This window comes from Bos indicus x Bos taurus, chromosome 28, assembly GCF_003369695.1.
Source record: "Bos indicus x Bos taurus breed Angus x Brahman F1 hybrid chromosome 28, Bos_hybrid_MaternalHap_v2.0, whole genome shotgun sequence".
In the NCBI taxonomy this organism is placed as follows: Eukaryota; Metazoa; Chordata; class Mammalia; order Artiodactyla; family Bovidae; genus Bos; species Bos indicus x Bos taurus.
In genome coordinates, this window is record NC_040103.1 from 32092284 (window position 1) to 32110854 (window position 18571).

The 18571-nt window shown below is 42.3% G+C and overlaps 1 protein-coding gene and 1 non-coding gene across 3 annotated transcripts in view; both read left to right on the top strand.

Moving 5' to 3' along the window:
- The window catches only part of LRMDA (leucine rich melanocyte differentiation associated), a 1159904-nt gene that overhangs the window by 950656 nt on the left and 190677 nt on the right, over window positions 1-18571 (top strand). The window lies entirely within an intron of this gene.
- Window positions 6310-6414, top strand: LOC113885638. Its single transcript, XR_003509290.1, has one exon. It is a non-coding gene; the product is annotated as a U6 spliceosomal RNA (small nuclear RNA).

Sequence of the window (18571 nt, forward strand, 5' to 3'; positions counted from 1 at the left end):
GCTGTGAACTGAGGCCCACAAAGGGCTTGGTCATGAGATGAGGGTGGCCTACGTCATTGTAAGGCTTGCGCAGAGGCTGGCAGGGGATGTGGAGAACAGGTCTTCACAGAAATGGTGTTGAGAAAGTTGAGCCCATGAGTGGTATCCACTAGCTAGTCCTAAGTGGTGAGTGAGAGGGAGGAGTGTGAGATGACTCCCGGGTTTTTGGCCTGAGTACTTTTGTAGAAGATGAAGCCATTTCTGAGGAAGGGCATTTGGGAGGCACAGAGTCAGGGGAATGTATCTGGTGTCGAAGGTGTCTGTGCCTGCAAATAGAGATGCTCTAAGCTATGGCTTGGCAAACTTTCGCTGTAGTAAGTGTTTTAGGCTTTGGAGGCCGGATGCTCTTTGCTGTAACTACTCAGCTTTGTCTGCCGTTGTAGACTGAAAGTATTTGTAGGCAATATGTAAGGAAACAGGCATGGCTGTGTCCCAGTAAAACTGTGTTTTCTAAAGTAAGTGACAGGCCAGATTTAGCCCATGGACTGTAGCTTTAAGTGTGAATGGCAGATTTGGACAGAGAGGTATTGACTCCTCTATATCTATGTACACAATGTCTTTCTCTGTAGCCATAGTATCTCAGCTCTCCTTTACAAATGCTGCATGCATTTCATACTTTTTGAACAAGGAATTTTCAAACTATCCAAAAATTGCTTAATAACTATAAAAAATTAAATTTGAAAATGTAAATTAAAACTGTAAGATACATTTTGTATTCACTGGCTCAGCAAAATGTAAACAGCCTGGTAATACCAACTGCTGTAAAGATGTAGAGCAACAGAAACTCAAGTTATTTTTGTGAGTGTGAGTCAGTGTATCTGCTTTGCAAAACAATTTGTTATTGTCTGGTGAATTTGAATATTGCAAACTCTTAAGATCCAACAATTCTACTCCCCAAGTTCTAACCTAGGAAAAGCTACTGTACATATTCAAATCAATGTGAACTATATGCATAGCATTTTCTGTAGTAGGAAAACAAAACAAAAAACAGACAAGAAAACTGGAAACAGCCCAAATGGTTCATTAAGTAAAGTTGAGTAATATTCAGCATGGATGAATGCACAAAATTGGGAGGAAAAACAACTCACTGAATGATATGGTGTACTGTCATTATATAAAGTTCAAAAATGCAAATTAAAACACTATTTTAAGAGTCCTTATAGAAGTGGCAAAGCTATGAAGAAAACCACTAGAATTAAAAACTCAAATTCAGTTGCATTTACCATCAGTGGTAGGTAGAGGCAAAGACAAAAACAACCCAAGAGGTTTATTTATCTCTAAACTTGGTGAGGAGTGCACAGATATTTTTAAAGCTGTAGTTCTTAATACTTAACACATGTTTTTATTTCTCTTCATTTGTAATGGAGCAGGCATTGGATAATAATGAATAATGAGACAAAAGCAAACTCTTACTGACATATCGATTTTATATTTTCAAGAGGTAATTAACTCAAGGTAATTCTTCTCTAAAAAAGAAATGTTAGTTTGGGAGACGGACTTCATATCCAACTTGGGGTCTTTGCCGGTCATGTCGCCTTTTCAGTGACTGAGGCCTGCTGGCTCCCAGTGTTTGATCTGGGCAGAAGGCAGCAGGGCCCGGGGATAGCAAGGAGGAGGGAGCAGTGTCAGGAGGCAAGCTCGTGTAACTCCTGTAGGGTCATTTGAGTTCCCCATCTTAAGGAGAACAAGCATCATCTTTGGCAGAGGACGCAATGTGGTCAGATTCCTCCCTGTCACTCAGCAAGTGATCCCACTGCTGCCTGTATATTATACCAGTCATCTGGGTTTACAGGGACACTGTGTAGTGGTTTTGTGGTGTGGAAGCTATTGCTACCTAATTTTTTTTCTTTCTTGAATATCACTTTGTAGTGTCATGATTACAAGGCTTGGAAGAAGATAAGCTCTCTGTCCATTCTGAGTATAAATGGGCACTTGAGATGAAACCACCTAGTTAATTTCCCCTTATTGCTGCAGGAGAATCTGAATCCAAACCACAACACAACCTAGCCCCTAAATCTCTATTAAAAACCACCTTGGGTAGTCTGGCAAAAGCTTTATTTAAAGTCAGCAGAGAATTGTAAAGTCAAAAGTGAAAAATGGTGCAACAAGAAAGAATCATAAAAAAATACTAGATCAGTTAAATGTAGTCAAAGGCAATTTAGTGTGTTCTGGCACCAGTCCTTATTGATGCAAAGAATGTGATGTGTCAGGGGTCGGCAAGAACATGAAGGAAACGTGGAATGAAGGATGCAGCTCCAAGCTTGACTCTGGGGCAGCCACACGGGCCATGCAGGAGCCCTTGCTCTTCCTCTGGACTAGGGATTTCAGGGAGAAGATTCTGATTATCCCAGTCTGGACATCTGTTCATTCCTTCTTAATGTTGTATATATTTTAAAATTAGGATTTTTTCATTCATGGGAATAAGCCAAGCCAGAGGCTGCATAAATTGAGTCAGGCCAAGAAGGTAGATATTCCTCATCAGTACTTTTTAGTATCCTAGTCTCTTTGGGGTTACCACTTTGACCTGCATTTCGTATTCACATTCCAAGCTGTGATTATTTCTGTCTCATCTTCCCCAGCTCCTTTAGTCAGTATGAGCTGATCTGATTAGTGCTAAGCATTTCTGTAGCTTCCATTTTATTCAGCTGCCATGTTTAGGTACTGTGCTAGGTCCTGTATAGCATTATCTCACCAACCTCATTAAAACCCTACACGGCAGCTCTTTGTATCATGCCAGTTTCACAGATGAGACCAACAAGGGCTCAGAGACTCAGAACTCTTTGGAGGTTACTCACTGAGTAGCAGAAACAGGATTCACCAGGCCTGACTGCTCAGGGGTGTCATGCTAGAGGATTGCCTTGCTAACCTCATCTACAGTGGTATCTGGGGACCATACCTCTGGAGAATGTAGTTGCACTATAGGATAGTTTTAAGAATGAGACCAGTGTTTGAATCCTCACTTTACCACTTAATGGTTTTGTGACCTTGGGCAAGATATTCTGTATCGCCCTCTCTGTAATATAATAATTCCTACATTTGTAAGGTTGTTGTGAGGACCCTGTGAGTTGATATAAATAGACTATTTTAAAGAGTTTCTGGCCCATTGTAAGTGCTATATACATGCGTGCTGCTATTGTGGCTGATGACACTTCTGTTATTAATGTTATTGTTTTTGATGTCTTCCTTGGAAGGAAAGTTATGACCAACCTAGATAGCATATTCAAAAGCAGAGACATTACTTTGCCAACAAAGGTCCGTCTAGTCAAGGCTATGGTTTTTCCTGTGGTCATGTATGGATGTGAGAGTTGGACTGTGAAGAAGGCTGAGCGCCGAAGAATTGATGCTTTTGAACTGTGGTGTTGGAGAAGACTCATGAGAGTCCCTTGGACTGCAAGGAGATCCAACCAGTCCATTCTGAAGGAGATGAGGCCTGGGATTTCTTTGGAAGGAATGATGCTAAAGCTGAAACTCCAGTACTTCGGCCATCTCATGCGAAGAGTTGACTCATTGGAAAAGACTCTGATGCTGGGAGGGATTGGGGGCAGGAGGAGAAGGGGATGCCAGAGGATGAGATGGCTGGATGGCATCACTGACTCGATGGACATGAGTCTGAGTGAACTCCGGGAGTTGGTGATGGACAGGGAGGCCTGGCGTGCTGCGATTCATGGGGTCACAAAGAGTCAGACATGACTGAGCAACTGATCTGATCTGATCTGATCTGATCTGGAGACAGGGTGCCTTCACTGAGGGAAATGGGATTGGCTAAAGGGGAAGTGAAGGGTCAGCCCCATGGCAGGTCCATGCGGTGGAGTTTCTTAGGCAACGCACTGAGTACTGTTGCAATCCTACCTAATGGGGGGCACGCTCACTTTTGGTAGACCCTTTTCTCACAAACGAAGTGGTTTTGGGAGGTCAAATGAGGAAACTGGATTCTATGGGGGTACTCCTCCTAGGTACTTGTATTAACACGTTCAGAATCAGATTCTCGGGTCACCTGCTTTTCTTTCCCATCTACAGATTTACTTCCTGGAGAAACAGGGAGAGGTTTGGAGACTTCCTTGGTTCTAACAGGTCTTATCAGAATCTCTGTTGTAGATTCAGGAGGAGTGATTGGTTTAATGTAAATGCTTTAGAGGATCTGAAAGAGATTAGAGAAACCTATTCCAGAGGATAAAGGCAAGACAGGAGGGAACCATTAATCTCATGGACATTCAATTCCCTAAGAACTTTTTGGGGAGTGACCAGAAACAAGCCAGGCCATATGCTGTCCATTTGCAATCCTCTGAGCTCTGGACTTTTTTTTTTTTTAAACGGATCGAGGCCAATGCCATTGCCTCATTTGGATGGTTCTTAAACTTGAAAAGGAACTGAAAGGTTGAGGCTTGCATGCAGAGTCGAAACAGATGATTTGACGAAAGTAGTCCTGACAAACACCAGGGCTCTCCCGATTGTCAGAAACAGTCTGATGATGACATGTTCGAAGCTTCCCAGACTGGCTTGCGTTTTGGTAAATAGGAACAATCAGGGAAGACATAGTTATGCTGTGGAGAGATCTGAGATGTGGAGAGAACAAGTTAATTGTTCAGCTTCAACTGAGACCTTTCACTCAAGTCATTAATCACAGTGCACAGTCTGGAGCCTTGGCCCCACAGTTCAGGGCTTTAGGCTGCTCTCCCGCTCCAGACCAAGGCTCATTCCAGGTGCTGGCCATTTGCGTTTCCCTCCAACTGGGCTGATTTATGGACCCAGAAATGTTTCCTGGTTTTTCCAAATTCTGTTCCATTACTTTGTAATAAAGGGGACATGTGATTTCTGGTTTTGTGCAGATCCTCAGTTTTAACATCCCTAGTACCAAAGATTTTTTCAATTAGTCTGTGGCCTGTCTTCTGTGACAGAGAGAGTAGAAATGTTGTTCTGTGTTTTGAGTATCAAAATGAAGACTTTTAGAGACTCTCTTGTTTCTTCCCTGCTTGGCTCGAGCTGAAGACACACAAGCCCTGCATGAGGCTTGTTCCTGCATTCAACATCTCAATGCAAATTAAGTCTTGGGAAACCTTAGTGACAATAGCTCACCATAGCGATTGGGATTGGCATTATCCCTATTCTGCCCCGACACATATGGTTCAGGGTATAATAGCAGGCCTTCCATACTGGGGCCAGGTCTCCGATGACAGAGTAAGCCAATATTGAAGACTTCGCAAGAGAACCTGAGTGTCAGAGGAGGACACTGTAATATTGAGGCTAAACAGGGCATTGCCGAGTGTTACCTGTTGGACTGAAAGATAAACCCAATCTAAGCTGATAAGAGGCAACAGATCCCTTGGGAGTTTTCCCAAGTTGCAAGAAAGTAATTGGAAATTGATATTTGACATATCTCTGGGTTGCTTTTTATTCCTGATGACACCAAAGGGTTTGGCTAAGAGTCAAGAGTGACTGACACGTGAAATCCTGCAGTCCACGACTGAAATACGACCTCTTCTTTGCTGAAAGTAAGCAGCTGCTTTTTGACCCTTTGTTTCCTAACTAGCACATCAACTGTAGAGACTTATGGGCTCAGCTTGGTGAAATGAAGTATGAATATAGCCAATCCTGCCTTTCAATACTTCTCTGAAAGAAAGTCTTCACTGGCAGTGGAGAACTGTCCTTAAAATTCAAATCAATTTAATGGTCCTTTTTCAGAGTCTGCTATGGGTTCTGTATTGCATTGTGTGCCATGGGACGTACAAAATAAATACCAAATATGGCCTTTGCCCTTGAGGAACTTACAGGCTCCTGGGAAGGATGATGTGTTTATGAAACACATTTTCCATGCAAGATAAGATATCACACGTGGGCCAAAGTGACTGGAACCTGGAATAAGTACAACAGGGGGTCAGAAAAAGGAGAGTAGGCAGACTAGACTTGTCAGGGAAGACTTTATGGATGAGGTGGGACAAAGACATCGATATCCCAAACCCAGAACGCATCCTTATAAAAACTGCAGGGAACATAGAATCAGGTTGCTAAGAGATTGTGGAGCCCACTTGAAAATAAATTTGTTCAATATGAGGATAGATAATTTAGTTCAATAAATATTTATTGAGTGCATGCTTTGTGACAACTGTATCTAATGAGGTAAGAGATGAATAATCCCTACACAGAACACAAGCGGGTAATTCTCAGATGCTACCTTCTCGTAATCGAGATTTTTAAAGTTATGCTGGCCTGTGTGATTCCAAAACTTGTGATTTTTACCACTTAACATTCCATCTTTCAGAAAGACCTTCCCATGCTTGCTTCAACAATACATATAGTAAAATTGGAATGACACAGAAAAGATTATCATGGCTTTTGCCCAAGGATGATGTGCAAATTCTTGAAGCATCCTATATTTTAAAAAAGTAGAAGATGAACTTACCCAAGATATCTTTGGGTTGAGGAGCTGAGTCTAATTTTTTTGTGTAGTGGAGGAATGACACATCCAACTTCATAAGCTGCTAACAGTGTAAAGAATTGCATGAATGCTGATTGTGACAGGAAGGGACACTGAGTTAGCATTCGAGTAGCCCCAAATTCCTGGGTTAGGGAGTATTTGGAGTAGCATTTGAAAAGTCTGAACCTGGCCCGAACTCATGATCATAAGCAGAGTCCAAGCTCTCTGAAGATCAAATTTTCTTGGAATTTCCATGATTCCCTTTGACAGCTTCTTTGGAAACCCAGTTAGAAGGGTCTTCCATTATTAGCATTTGAGATAGTGTTGCACTGGGCTCTTTGGCTCTCATGAAGTCTGATCTTGGCACTACCCAGATATAGTGGTAGAGTCACTGAAAATTCTGTCTGTAGTCTTCCTTGCAAAATGAGGAAATCTATTATTTGTTCCCTTAAGGTAGAGGCAATTGCAGATTGGTCCAAAAAGAAGAGAAGTCAGGATGACGGTGGTGGCAGTGGTGGTCGTCATAGACACGGTAATCGTTATTCCAAATATCCACATAGTTTTGAATACTATAACCACAGAACACTAGTGAGCCCTGGAAAGAATCTAAGATATCAAGCATCGAGGCGCAGAGGTGTCAGGGTTTATTTAGCTAAGCAATGCCAGAGGAGAACTAGAAAATCTCCCTTTTTAGCTAGCAATCATTCTCATACCACAGTGAGACCCTGCTTTGTAACCCCTGCGTTTCTGCCACGCATGTGACTGCTCTGAAGCTCATTTAGATATCAAATTTAAATGGAATTCCCACAAAAACTTTTTTTTTTTTTTTTAATTTGGAGGGACTGGTGGAAGGAAAAACTAGAAGAAATTTGAAAACACTCTTGATTCCTGTCATTTTCCTTAGTATTCAGTCATTCTCTTCGTCTGAGAGGCTCATTCTGGCCCCCCCCCCAGTATAGATACATAGATACACATGTGCTCACCCACTCATCTGTATGCATGCGTGTGTATTGATATGCATTCCTCTTCATCATCTGCAGTCATTTTACAAATAATGGCTTGTGTGTGTGTGTTTTATCATCTTATTTTTAAAATGAAAATGACAACTTCAAAATTCTTTGCAGAAATAGTTCTTTTATGGTGTAAAAAAAAAAAAAAAAAATCCAGTATGTAGGCCAGGGTCATCTTTGGGTCACAAAATTCCATGAGGGAGTTGGCATTGGGAGGGGATAAGCGGTGACTTTGGAATTTCTGTCCCTCCGTTCTGGGCACATGCATCAAGTTGGTAACAAAGAAGTTAAGTTAGTGGAGAGCTAGTGAAAGAGAGTCCAATGAGAAAGACAGAACAAGGTTGAGAGTACAGAGTATGGGCAGGATGTAGAAGGAGACAGGGAGGTGGGGATGCCCTCCCCACCTCTTAACAGCCTCTGTCTCGTCTGTGAGGTCATCACTGTGCTGGGGGTGGGGTTGAGAAGATAAAAGGAGCTGAGACTTTTGAGTTGAAACTTTTGTTCTTGAGGAAGCTGTCTTGCAAACTTTCTTCTTGAATAGAACCAAAGGGGTTTTGTAGAGTTAGGGACATCAGAGTGGGGCTCAGAGTACCGGGGATAGACTACTCAGAACCTGATCTAGGTCCTGAGTTTAAGAATGAGAAAGTACTACAGGCTTTCTGTAAACTGAGGGAGCAAGGCAGGAGGATCAAAATCTGGCATAGGCTCTACTCGCCCCACCCTGGCTGTCGGTACATCTACTCAGCAGGATGGCTTGTTAGCAGTCATCCAAAGCGCTGTCTAGAGCAGCATTGCCCACAGATAGGAACTTTGAAGCTTCCTTCTATGCTGCTCAGGCCTGTGAGGAAAACACCCTTAATGTTCTTTCCCTGGACTAGCTGAGCTTGGACAGTGAGGAAGCCCAGTGGCTCCCTGAGCAGACTGGCTGCAGAAACCACCCTCTGCGGTGGGCAGCAGAGAATCTGTTCTAATGAGGTGGATGAAACTGGAGCCTGTTATACAGAGTGAAGTAAGCCAGAAGGAAAAACATCAATACAGTATACTAACGCATATATATGGAATTTAGAAAGATGGTAACAATAACCCGGTGTACGAGACAGCAAAAGAGACACTGATGTATAGAACAGTCTTATGGATTCTGTGGGAGAGGGAGAGGGTGGGAAGATTTGGGCGAATGACATTTGAGCATGTAAAATATCATGTAAGAAACGATATGCCAGTCCAGGTTCAATACACGATACTGGATGCTTGGGGCTAGTGCACTGGGACGACCCAGAGGGATGGTATGGGGAGGGAGGAGGGAGGAGGGTTCAGGATGGGGAACACATGTATACCTGTGGCGGATTCATTTTGATATTTGGCAAAACTAATACAATTATGTAAAGTTTAAAAATAAAATTAAATTAAAAAAAAAAATGTAAGTGACCAGAGGGTCCTCTATTTCACACTTCTGAGGGGGTAGCCACAACACCTAGGGTGGGGAGACCCACATTTCCAGTTTCCCACCTCCATCTCCTGTAGGAAGGTTACAAGTAAGTCTGGCCTTAGTGCTCTGCTATTTCCCTGTCTGTAAACATGATATCATGATTATTGTACACATCCTGTGCTCGGTGTCCTGAGGTGTGAGACCTCAGTTGACTTTGAGAAACGTAGAGGCCATTGTGGAAATAGGAAAGATGAGCACAATCATGCCATTATCTGAAGTGTGTGCAGAGCCTGCCTGACAACAGCTAGGGGACTTCGACAAATCAGAGACCACTGTCACATATGGAGAGGTGCTCCCACCTTAGCCTCAGTAGCTGTTTCTTCTTACTGAAGAGTGAGAACAGTGGGAGGCCTAAAGCAAGCTGGAAGCAAATCCCTAGACTTGGTTCATTTCATGACCACAGTGCTTGGTGGGATTATCAGTAAAAGCTCTGGCAGTCCTCATGGGAGAAACGCCAGATAAAAAGCAACTGAATGTTCATTCACCTCTTTTAAGTTCTTTCAGAAATAACTTGATTTACAAAAGAATATGGAATCATCATTGTCAACCAAGATGTCATTGTCACTTTAGGATGTCCAGAAACAAAGGGATATTATATCCTTTGTTCTTAGAGCACTACAGATGCCAAATTATGCACAGGGTTCCCTCATGGCATTGAGTGTGTGCGAGCCTAGAGGCAACTGAACACTGATTTCAGAAAGAGATTGCCTCTGGTGGTGTTCTCACCTGAATATTTCCCTGGAACAGTGGGAGAAAGCATGCCCCCCCAACCCTGCTGCATTCTGATGGAGCAGTAGGCAGCAAGGCAGAGAAGGGCTAGAAATGGTAGGGGCTTTGGGGTAAATTCTTCTCAGCCTCCGTCTAAGGAGCTTGACAAGGGTACCAGTAAAGGGAATGAGAAATAATTCCAAACTTTTGGTTTTGCCGGCACATCAACATATACCAACAGGTGCTTGATTCAAAACATACATGTTTGATTAATGCAGTATCAGGCATCTGGAACAGAGAACAGTGGAATTCGGGGCTTGAGTAGGACTTAAATGTCTTTCATTTTAACCACAGCAGTCTAGATGCACATAGTAGGCACTGGAAATGTTTGTTGATTAGGTTTTCTTTGATTGGAATGACATGGTTGCTTGACTTTGGGTCCAGATGTTTGGCATCCAGCCAGAGTTGTGTGCTCTGCATCTGTCATCAACCTCCCACGGCAGAGGTGGTTGGCTGGGGCAGCACTTCCCCCATCCCCAGGCTGAGGCCTCATTCTGCCTCTTTCAGTTCCTGCACACTGGCTCGTGTGAGCATGGGCAACAGTGTGTTAGTTGTTTAGTTGTGTCCAACTCTTCGCGATCTCATGGACTGTGGTCTGCTAGGCTTTTCTGTCCTTGGAATTCTCCAGGCAAGAATACTGGAGTGGGTTGCCATTTTCTTCTCCAGGGGATCTTCCAAACCCAGGGATTGAACCTGGGTCTCCTGCACGGCATGCAGATTCTTGACAGTCTGAGCCACCAGGGAAGCCATGGGCCACAGAACATGCACCAAATGACCTATGGAGCTGGCTAGCTGTAGAAGTTGTCCTCCACACCCTCATTCCCCTGAGTCATGGTGGTTGTATTTTATGAGAGAAACATTGGCATCTCAGCGAACAGACCATAGCAGTGCTAGTGATAAGGACTTGTGCAGTCAGGTATTCATCCATTCCATTGGTCATTGCAAAACTGCTGAGGACAGGTCCATGAGTTCCCAGCACTGACCAGGAAGCTGAGGAGGAAATATGAGAAGACCCGTGGAAGGGAAAGTAGACGTTTCACAGGTTAGTGGGGATGTAAGACCTTCATTAACTCCTAGGGAACAGTGACAGGATGGGTGGTTCCATTAGTGCTGATGGCATGGGCAGCAGAGGGGAAGGATGCCATATGGTAGAGTGGATACATATGCATTAGACCTGAGTCTGCATTTCATATCTGCCTTGCAACTCCAGCATGTGACTTTAAGCTCAGGCCTCAATTCCTTGTCTTGTAAACAAAGAGAATGTCCCAGGATATTCTTCAGATCCTTCTGTGACACTTTGATCAGAAATTTTGAGATCATTTTCCCATAATTTAAGGTTCCCCCAAACCTAGAACTTACTACTTTCATAGATAAACATAGACTTCTAATGCACTAAGGAACCTGGGATGAAAAGTAGTGAAGGAAGGTTTAGACTGTGCACTCATGTCCAACAGAGGATCAAATGGTCGGATGGCATCACCGACTCAATGGACATGAGTTTGGGCAAACTTTGGGAAATGGTGAAGGACAGGGAAGCCTGGCGTGCTTCAGTCCATGGGGTCACAAAGAGTTGGACACAACTGAGCAACTAAACAGCAACTACCGATGTCTTGGTTAAAAGACAGCAGCAGTTGTAGGTCTGGGAGGATACATTTTGGATAAAAATACAAAGGTTTGTTATGCTTGGGAATGGAGCTCTATTTCAAAGTAAGACAGTACCAAGTTTGATCTTTCTTCATGGATAACATCCTTGGTTCAGTTATTTATCTCAGGACCAAGAGCATCTTGTTGCCCTTGAGTTGGTCCACAAACTGCCTTGGTTCACCATTGTTGGTATGGCAACCTTGTGAGCAGGTTCCGGAAGGCGTCTGCTGCCAGTGTTAAAGATGGCACCCAGGAAACAGGGACTCTATTTTTGTGGGAAATTGAGAAACGAGAGATAGGATAATCTGGATTTGAACCCAGGAAGTAGTGTAGGTACAAGTTATACTCCTGTCTAGCTGAAAGATAGATTCATTACCCAGGTGGTTTCCAGTCTCTTTTGACTCCATGGAGTGAGGTCAAGTGTGTTACCCATACAAAGGACAAACTGCAAAAGGCTTTAGAAACCTCTCACTTGTGTATAGTACTATATTGCTTTCTAAGAGGTTTATGAACCAACTTGATCATTCCCCACAATGATGCAGTAATGATATTCCTAAATGACAAGAGGAACTGAGGTCTGAGTATATTGATAGGGTTAGCTGTTTCTCAAAGGACATTTGATGGATGCTGGAAAAAGTCCTACCCTGAAGCTGTTCAGAACCTTCTCTCCATGGCTGTATTTATTCTATAGTTTAAAATATACCTGATTCTGTGTACTTCTTTTTAAAATACAGGAGCTCCTGGGAAAGAAGTCATATCAAGCTTACTGTCACTTAAATTCAGTTCAGTTCAATCGCTCAGTCATGTCTGACTCTTTGTGACCCCATGAATTGCAGCATGCCAGGCCTCCCTGTGCATCACCAACTCCCGGAGTTCACCCAAACTCATGTCCATCAGTCAGTGATGCCATCCAGCCATCTCATGCTCTGTTGTCCCCTTCTTCTCCTGCCCCCAATCCCTCCCAGCATCAGAGTCTTTTCCAATGAGTCAACTCTTCTCATGAAGTGGCCAAAGTACTGGAGTTTCAGCTTTAGCATCATTCCTTCCAAAGAACACCCAGGGCTGATCTCCTTCAGAATGGACTGGTTGGATCTCCTTGCAGTCCAAGGGACTCTCAAGAGTCTTCTCCAGCACCATAGTTCAAAAACATCAATTCTTCAGCACTCAGCCTTCTTCACAGTCCAACTCTCACATCCATACATGACCACAGGAAAAACTATAGCCTTGACTAGACGAACATTTGTTGGCAAAGTAATGTCTCTGCTTTTGAATATGCTATCTAGGTTGGTCATAACTTTCCTTCCAAGGACTAAGCATCTTTTAATTTCATGGCTGCAGTCACCATCTGCAGTGATTTTGGAACCCAAAAAATAAAGTCTGACACTGTTTCCACTGTTTCCCCATGTATTTGCCATGAAGTGATGGGACCAGATGCCATGATCTTCGTTTTCTGAATGTTGAGCTTTAAGCTAACTTCACTCTCCTCTTTCACTTTCATCAAGAGGCTTTTTAGTTCCTCTTCACTTTCTGCCATAAGGGTGGTGTCATCTGCATATCTGAGGTGATTGATATTTCTCCCGGCAATCTTGATTCCAGCTTGTGCTTCTTCCAGCCCAGCGTTTCTCATGATGTACTCTGCTGCCAGGGTCCAGTCCCGGCTGATCCAGGGTATTCGAAGGGGAGACGGCTTCGGCGACTATTTAAATATTCATCAAAGATATAAAGAGTAATAGAATGAGGATAGCTCAGTAGGAAAATTCAGTGGAGAAAAGAGGCTGAGTAGCTTGGTTTACGCAGGAGACCAATAAAACTTCAAGACAAGAAGCTTGCACCACTTACGTAGGCTGCAGGCATCCTTCCGTTCTCCAGAAGGAGAGGAGACACTGAGGCCTCCCTGGTCGGATCTTAGAAGCCCAGGCATAATTAGTAAGCATGGTGGATTCCGTGCTCCAGATGGAGACTCAGCCAGAGTGAGAGAGAGAGCAACATGGGGAGACCAGTATTTTGAGGAACTGATCCCAATTCTTTATTTTCCAGAGTCTGTTTTTATACACTGAGATGTTATACAAAAGTCACGTGGGGACAGCAGTCCTGACTTTTATTAAAGTCAGGTGCTTCACACAAATGTATACAGAGGTCTTAGGGGTGTTACATCATCTTCTGGTCAGGGGGGCCTGCTGACAATTTACGACCCTCTCCTTGTGACAGTGGTCAGTCAACCAGAGCACTTTTCTCCAAGGGTGATTATTCTTAAAACAGATGCCACCCAAATAAAGTTACATTCCTATAGGGTGAGGGTGTAGTGGGTTTTAGTTAAGGAAAGAATTTACTTAGCCTAAGGTCTAATGTGATTTATATCAAAGGTTAATACTTATTTCTTCTGTATATTCATTAATGTGTGTAAGGGCAGGGGATGTGGAGTCTTAGCAACAAACATTGGCTCAACAAATGAAAAACCCTTCACCAATACAATTTCTAATCAGCCCACTATACTTATACTAATGGTTTTCTAACTTTTCTAAGGAACCTGTTTTTAGAAGGTTTAAAGCATCTCGTGCCTCTCACGGTTGGGAGGCTGTGAGCAATCACATGTGGCCAGACAAGCCTGTCAGGCAGGCTAGAGAACCTTCAGAGGAGTTTGTAGGTTGAAACACTCCTGTCACGCCCAGGAATTATTATTAACTGGAGCTCTAAGTTAACTCCTTCTCCGAAAGAGGTGGTGGGAGACAGCTCCCCGTAAAGTCAGAGGTGTAGGGGAGAGCACAAAGTAGTAAAGTAGGCAGGCTCTGGTTATGGGGGTAGATGCTCGAGAATTTCCAGGGGGACTCCTGAGGCTCGATCCCGCCTTTGTGTATGTTGAGCCTCCTTCCTCATGACCTTTGTCATGGGCAGAGTGCCTCACGCCGGCCCCCAACACTCTGCATCGAAGTTAAATAAGCAGGGTGACAATATACAGCCTTGATGTACTCCTTTTCCTATTTGGAACCAGTCTGCTGTTCCATGTCCAGTTCTAATTGTTGCTTCCTGGCCTGCATATAGGTTTCTCAAGAGGCAGGTCTTCCCATCTCTTTCAGAATTTTCCACAGTTTATTGTGATCCACACAGTCAAAGGCTTTGGCATAGTCAATGAAACAGAAATAGATGTTTTTCTGGAACTCTCTTGTTTTTTTGATGATCCACCGGATGTTGACAATTTGATCTCTGGTTCCTCTGCCTTTTCTAAAACCAACTTGAACATCTGGAAGTTCATGGTTCAAGTATTGCTGTCACTTAAATAGTTGCCTGAAAAAAAAATTTTTTTTTTTAACAATCATTTTCATCTGACATAGCTGAGCACAGAATACTAGATTGTCCAATTTAGGTTAAGTGCAAGAGGATCGGGATAGATTTGGGTTTAGGGAGTTTGTTTGGAGCAACCATCCTGAAGCGGGCATAATAGTGAGTGCCTTGGGACTCCAGTTGTGAATGAGGGGAGTCCCTAAGTGGGGACTAGTGATGCACGGTGTGAATCAAGGGAGATATTGAAATCAGAGTAACTCTTCGTATTTCGGGCTTCGGTTAGTCTCTCTGTGTTGGACCCATCCCTAGCGAGCAGGGTGGGATTGTGACGGATGGGGTCAAACCCATCTGCAATTACTGGCCAAATACCTGGCTGTGGGCATTGGTCCATTTCATACGCTCTCGTATTCTGCTAACTACTTAAGGCAGAAAAAAATCATTCCCGTTTGACTCCAATATGTGCCAGTTGAAACTGAAATCTTCATACTGAGCAAATGTACCAGAGAACACTCTATAAACTTAATGAGGGAGATGAAGAGATATGTGCCAGAAACCTAGAAAATTTAACACTGATGAGGTTATGACTATTATATGTTTAGTTAAATTGTTGACACTGACAGGACGTGGCTGAGGAAATCTGCCATCCGTTTTCTTCTTGTATCAGTGATAATGGTTCCTTGGTGTGCTCTTCCCAGTTAACAAAAATACTCCTCCAAAGTTAAATGCAGGGAGAAGTGACATAAGAAATACTTTTATTATCTCTGCTCTTCTGGGAGTTCCCTCCAGGCACATTATTTAAAGCAGGACTTCTTCCGACTGGCACATGAGTTTGGAGGGAGGGACTTACAGGTTCAGAGGTGAATGTAGAGGGTCCTGAGAGGTGGGAGCCTCCTAACCCTGTGCATGCATATGTGCCCTGGCAAACCCATCTAGCAGAGTGCTATGCTCATCTTCCCCAAATCCCTCTTCTACCTTTCACATTTTCCCTCCCCTCAAAAACAGAGAAAGGTTCTCCTTTGCCTAGTGAATAAAATCTCAACCTCTTTAAGTGGCAGTGAAGGCATAAATGTGATCACAATTTTTGTAAGCTGCAAGATCAGATCAGATCAGTAAGCTGCAAAGTGCTGTATAAATAGTAACTATTTGAAGAGGAATCAGCCAGTGGTAGAAAAAAGTATTGAATCTGGAGTCGGGACACTTTGGTTTGAGTCTTATGCTAGTTGGGTGACCTTGGACAGGTCACTTAAACTCTCTGAAGCTCAGTTCCTTTATAAGACAAGATAATTGTGATAGTTAAATTAATTGAAAGTGACATAGTAATTAGCAAAGAATGGACACTCAATACCTATTAATGAAGACATGGTAACTGAAGGCAATTTAGTCCAACTCTTGAGAACACTGGCTGTGGAGACATGAATTATTTATTTTCCTGTGTCTCTTTTTCCCTGCCTATAAAATGGGGATAAGATGGAAGAGTTAAATGAATTAATACATACCTGGATCTTTCAACAGTGCCTGGGCCATAGTAGTCCTTCTGTAAGTAATGAGGCTCCTATTACTGCTGTGGTTACTTTTATTACTCAAGGACCTGTTCTGGCCTTATCTTTCCAGCTTTGTTTGTTTTTCAGTAAAGAGAGAGCTTCTCCACCAGGTCATAACATCCTTAGGATGGAGACTAATTCTTACCTTTAACTGGTGTGGAATTTACTCAGTGCCTGAAAAATTCTCAATCATTTTGTTGTTTAAAAAAAAACATACAAATATATGCTTGCTATGTCTACACAGCATTGTATTGGAGGTTTTAGTTGGTGCAACAAGGCAAGAAAACAAGAAAGGAAAAAAAAAAAGCCTAGACTGGAAAGAAACAAAGCTCTCTTCATTCACAGATGATCATGTAATAGAATCTGTAAAAAGCTACCAGAAGTAATAAGTGAATTTAGCAAGGTTGGAGGATATAAGATCAATATAAGAATCAATTTGTTTTTAGTTGCTTATCCTTAGGATTGTCACAACTAGACCAATTACCTGCAACACAGAATGAGTAGGGGGTAGTGATGGTAAATAAAATTGGAAAGGCAGGTTGAGACTCAGTTTGATGACATAAATTAATTTGGAATGCTTTTGCTCAAGCTTTTTGTCCATCTGTCCCCTCCCTTCCTTCCTACCTTTTCTTTCTTTCCTCTTTCCTTTGTTTTTTCCCCCCCCTTTCCCCTTTTCTCTTCCTCATTAGTTTGTTGACATAAACAACCTGTCTCCGTGAAAAAAATGTAGAATTTTGTTTCTTAAAAACAAAGTTGTTTTTTTTGTTGTTGTTGTTCCCTTGGATTAAATTAACAAAATGAGCAAATAACAAAAAACAATACACAAGAAATTGCTTTAAACTTTTGGGGATCATTCTGTGAAAAAAGTTACCAAAGACAGAGACGTAATATTAGTCCATGGACCCTGGAGCTGCAGGTATCCGGATTCAAGTTCTTTCTCTTAACAAGATCTGTGACTTTGGCAAGATCCCATCAGCTTTTTGAGGCTCAGTTAGCTTGTTTTTAAAAGGGAATAATGGTTACACGACCTCTTTCTTTACAGGGTTCTCGATAGCTCACTTCAACAACACTTTTTGAGTTCCTAAGAATTGGACCATGACATGGAGATAGAGAGTCTTTCCCTTTTTAAGGAACATTTAGTGATGATATGTGTGAAAATAACTTCAATGTCATGAAATAGGCTGTTAAAGTTGTATAAGGAGAAACATGGGAGGTGCAGAGAAGGGGTTAATTAGCTGTGCCTGTGGAATAGGGGACCGTTTTGCTGCATTGATATCTACACCCAACCTCAAAGTTTAAATGGAATTTTTAACAGTTAGAGAAAGGGGCAACTTCAGGACAAATATAATCTTATATTTGTTTAGCACTTGATTCTTTTGCTTGACACAAATTAGAGTGGTGTAAAAACTATAATTTAAAACTATAAGGGATTATTATTTGTATTCCAGGGGCAGTTATTATTACTTTAAATTATTCTTTGGTAAAGCTGGGGAAATTTCGACCTTAAATTGCAGCAACTTAACCAAATTTGTTTACATAAAAATTCCCAGGGAATTTTTCCATGTTGGAGGAACCAGAAGTCTTAAGAACTTAGCTCCTACTGAGACAAAGGCAAGAGTAGAGTGACACAGATTAGGAGAAGGCCACTGAAAAGAAGAAAAGAGGGTGGTAATTAATGCAAAAGGCATCATTGCAAAATGATGGCCCATTTTATAATTATGGCACAAATAGCTAAGTAAAACTATAAAAATATAGAAACCTAGATGTTTCAACATGGGTACAACATTAACCCAAAGTGCTCAATCTTTGTGAAATGTTGCAACCTGAGAATTTTCCCTTGGCAATCCTGATAAATCATGTGGCACTGCCCCTAGGAGAGAATTGGGGTCACTGCCCTGGGTTAAATTACTCAGTTCTACAGATCCTTGCCTTGGTCCAACATGCCATCTATGCAATGTTGAATGTTTGACAAAATACTGAAGATTATTTGGAAATATAGATAGAAACCGTATTTGGAGGTTTGCAGAAGAGTGGGAAGTGGAGCCAAGAATGTACCTATAATTTAGGGAACAACAATGAGGTCTCATAAAAATAAATAACCATGATGTTAAATAGACTACAGATCATTTGCACCTCGAGGCTTCTCTTAGATTTTGTGCCAGTTGAAAAAAGAAAAGAGAAAAAGTGATAATTGGCCTTGGGCTTTGTGCCAGAAGACACAGCATTTTAAGTAATCAAGAGTCGGACACGACTAAGCAACTAAACTGAATCAAAAAGAATCCCTCCCAATTATTAATATTTAAAGGAAGAAAAACAAAATCCATCAAGCTATCTCGAGTAACCATCCTGGATTTGGAAAAAGACTTTAAGCAACTCTGCCTGGAGTCATACT